We start from the raw sequence: 4,594 nt of genomic DNA, 5'->3' as shown, positions 1-4,594 counted from the left end.
TTAAAGGAGGATACCATCCTATCATACCACATCATAATCATCTCAATAGCATGTTGGCACGCAAGGTTAACCATTATAACTCATAGCTAATCAAGCATGGCACAAGCAACTATAATCTCTAAATGTCATTGCAAATATGTTTACTTCATAATAGCTGAATCAGGAACGATGAATCATCATATTTGCAAAAACAAGAGAGGTCGAGTTCATACCAGCTTTTCTCATCCCAATGAGTCCATCATATATCATCATTATTGCCTTTCACTTGCACGACCGAACGGTGTGTATAATAATAAGAGTGCACGTGCATTGGACTAAGCTGGAATCTGCAAGCATTCAACTCAAGAGAGAAGACAAGTAATATGGGCTCTAAGTTAAATAAACAATCTTGCATATAAGAGCCACTAAGCATTTTCAATATAGTCTTCTCGACCCCCAAAGAAAGGAAAAGAAAAAATAAAAACTATTTACACGGGAAAGCTCCCAACAAGCAAAAGAAGGACGGGAAAATTTTTTGGGTTTTCTTTTTAATTCTACTACAAGCATGGAAAGTAGACTAACACTATTTTTTTTGTTTTTCTTAAGGTTTATTAAACACACAAGAAGAAAGCAGGAAAAAGGAAAATAAACTAGCATGGATATTACAATGAAAGAGTATGAGCACCGACATCTAGCAATGAGTGTGTGTGAACATGAATGTAATGTCGGTGGGAAATACGTACTCCCCCAAGCTTAGGCTTTTGGCCTAAGTTGGTCTATTGCCAGGGATAACCTGGCTGATATCCGTAGGTGAAGCTGGGGTCGTACTGCGATGAAGAATAGTTGGGACCATAATGTGATGACGAGGACTCTGACTGCCACTGGCTGGCAACCGCCTCAGGATCCCAAGAATAAACAGACATTCGTGGAGGCTCCGGTTTCGAGGCTAGTGCAGGATTCCGATAGGCTTGAACATCCACCCACGGAACAATGTAAGTACCTGCAGACAAGTTAAACAAAGAGGGAGCAGGCAAAGTAATAGTCTCAGGGTGATGTTTATCAAAGTACAATTTATATTTAAGCGTCCTTTCGCGATTCTTAACAAGAAAATCATGCGCTAACATACTCTTATAATCTAAATAAGCATGGGGCAGCGCTGTTTCTTCTTTCTCCTCATGCCTAATAGGTATTTCAAAATGTTCAGCTAGGCATGAAGCATAAATGCCTCCAAAGATGGGGCCCTTAGTACGGTTCATACTCAACCGTCTAGCAACAATTCCACCCATACTAATAGAGTTATTGCGGTATAAACCATGGAGCAAAATAATAATATCAGGAATACTAAGGATCCCACAGTTCCCGCGACCAATCAAGCGGCGACTAGCAAATAAGGCAAAGTAGCGTAAAACAGGGAAATGTATGCTAGTAATTCTTGCATCAAAAACCTTCCTGGTTTCTCCTACAGTGATTGTGTCAATATAAGCTTCCACTTCATTATGGTGTGGTTCATCTAAAGAACCCTCGAAAGGTATTTTTCAAACCTCGCAAAATGCAGCTAATGTCATCTCCCTAGCAACATCATATAAATGGAACTCTACTGTTGGAGGTGATTTCTTAGGGAAAAAGTAGAAGTTCTGCACAAAAGTATTTGTGAGTAAGAGATACTGATGACGTTGGTCGTGGAGGAAGTTGGTGAGGCCGGTGTTCTCAATCAATAGATAGAAATCTTCATAAATCCAGGCACTCCTCAAGAAGTCATCGGAAGGCCATTCACAAGGCCGGACCTCCACGATACGAGGCAGATTAAATTTGGGCTTCTGTTCTTCTTCGTTTTGTTTCTCCTTAGAACTTCGGCTCGACGAGCCCCTCAAAAGTCTCTTCATTATTTCTAAAACAATCTGAAATTTTTAGTAACTTCAAACAAAGTGAACCAACTTCAATAAGATTGATAGCAACTACTCATACAAGTGCCTAGAGCATATATCAAGCATTAGAACTACTTGGAACCATATATATTTGACATGCAAGCTCAAGAACATGGTCACCTATGCAGCACAAATTTGCAATGAATAAAGCACTAGAACAAAAACTAATTGGACCAATGGAGGAGTCACATACCAAGGAACAATCTCCCCAAGCAGTTTTGTGAGAGGTGCTTTGAGCAAGGAGATCGAAAATCGCAGCAAAAGTTGCTGGAACACGAGCTTGAGTTGTTTTTTTGGGTTTGTGCGAGACAGAGGAAGAAGATGGGTGCGGGAATAAGTGGAGGAGGGCCACCGTGGGCCCACGAGGCAGGTGGGCGCGCCCAGGGGATAGGGCGCGCCCTCCACCCTCGTGACCAGGTGGCAGCTCCCCCCGCGGTAATTTTTGCACTAAAAATCCTTAAATATTCCCAAAAAATCATATTAAATTGGCATGGCATTCTGAGGACTTTTATTTTTGGGATATTTTTATATTGCACGGATAAGTCAGGAAACAGACAGAAAAATACTATTTTACTTTATTTCTACTAAAGAACATAAAATATAAAGAGGGTACAGAAGGTTATGCTTCTAGTTTCATCCATCTCATGCTCATCAAAAAGAATCCACTAACAAGGTTGATCAAGTCTTGTTAACAAACTCATTCCGATAATCATGGAACCGGAGAAATTTCGAATAACACTATGTTACCTCAACTGGGATATGGACATCCCCAACAATAAGTATATCATATTTCTTTTTGACAGTAGGAAGAGGAAATTCAAAACCTCCAAATATAATCGATGGAATTTTTCCAATAGAGTTGATACTATAAACTTGAGGTTGTTTCCTCAGAAAGTGCACCGTATGCTCATTACCATTAACATGAAAAGTGACATTGCCTTTGTTGCAATCAATAACAGCCCCTGCAGTATTAAGGAAAGGTCTTCCAAGAATAATAGACATACTATCATCCTCGGGAATATCAAGAATAACAAAGTCCGTTAAAATTGTAACATTTGCAACCACAACAGGTACATCCTCACAAATACCGACAGGTATAGCAGTCGATTTATCAGCCATTTGCAAATATATTTCAGTAGGTGTCAACTTATTCAAGTCAAGTCTATGATATAAAGAGAGAGGCATAACAGTAACACTGGCTCCAAGATCACATAAAGCAGTTTTAACATAATTTCTTTTAATGGAGCATGGTATAGTAGGTACTCCTGGATCTCCAAGTTTCTTTGGTATTCCACCCTTAAAAGTGTAATTAGCAAGCATGGTGGAAATTTCAGCCTCCGGTATCTTTGTTTTATTAGTAATGATATCCTTCATATACTTAGCATAAGGATTTGTTTTGAGCACATCAGTCAATCGCATACGCAAAAAGATAGGTCTAATCATTTCAGCAAAGCGCTCAAAATCCTCATCATCCTTTTTCTTGGATGGTTTCGGAGGAAAAGGCATGGGTTTCTGAACCCATGGTTCTCTTTCTTTACCATGTTTCCTAGCAACGAAGTCTCTTTTATCATAACATTGATTCTTTGATTGTGGGTTATCAAGATCAACAGCAGGTTCAACTTCTACATCATTATCATTGCTAGGTTGAGAATCATCATGAACATCATCATTAACATTTTCACTAGGTTCATGTTCATTACCAGATTGTGTTTCAGCATCAGACATAGAGATATCATTTGGATTATCAGGTGGTTCAGCAATAGGTTCACTAGAAGTTTGCACAGTTCTATCATTTTTCTTTTTCTTCCTTTTAGAAGATCTAGGTGCATCAATATTATTTCTTTGAGAATCTTGCTCGATTCTCTTAGGGTGGCCTTCAGGATACAAAGGTTCCTGAGTCATTCTACCAGTTCTAGTAGCCACTCTAACAGCATAATCATTTTTCTTACTATTCATTTCATCAAGCATTTCTTTCTGAGCTTTAAGTACTTGTTCTACTTGAGTGGTAACCATAGAAGCATGTTTGCTAACAAGTTTAAGTTCACCTCTAATATTATCCATATAATCACTCAAGCGTTTAATCATAAAAGTATTCTGCTTTAATTGTCTACCAAAATAAGCATTAAAGTCATCCTGCTTAAACATAAAGTCATCAAACTCATCCAAGCACTGACTAGCAATTTTAGTAGGAGGGACTTCAACTTTATCATACCTATAGAGAGAATTTACCTTTACTACCTGTGCGGGTATCGGGAGGTTCTTCAGTAAATAAGTAATTGAGATCATATACTTCTTCAACAGGCGGTAAATTAAGACCATGTATTTCTTCAATAGGAGGTAAATTCTTAACATCTTCAGCTTTAATACCTTTTTCTTTCATAGATTTCTTTGCCTCTTGCATATCTTCGGGACTGAGAAATAGAACACCTCTCTTCTTTGGAGTTGGTTTAGGAATAGGCTCAGTAATTGGCTCAGGAGCTGGCTCAGGAGTTGGCTCGGGAGGTGGCTCAGGAGGTGCCCAATTATTTTCATTTGCCAACATATTATTCAATAAAATTCCAGCGTCATCCGGTGTTCTTTCCCTGAAAAGAGAACCAGCACAACTATCCAGGTAATCTCTGGAAGCATCAGTTAATCCATTATAAAAGATATCAAATATTTCAGGTTTCTTAAGAGGATGATCAGGCAAA

Source organism: Triticum dicoccoides, chromosome 5A, assembly GCF_002162155.2.
Source record: "Triticum dicoccoides isolate Atlit2015 ecotype Zavitan chromosome 5A, WEW_v2.0, whole genome shotgun sequence".
NCBI classification, from domain to species: Eukaryota; Viridiplantae; Streptophyta; class Magnoliopsida; order Poales; family Poaceae; genus Triticum; species Triticum dicoccoides.
This window is presented reverse-complemented; position numbering follows the sequence as displayed.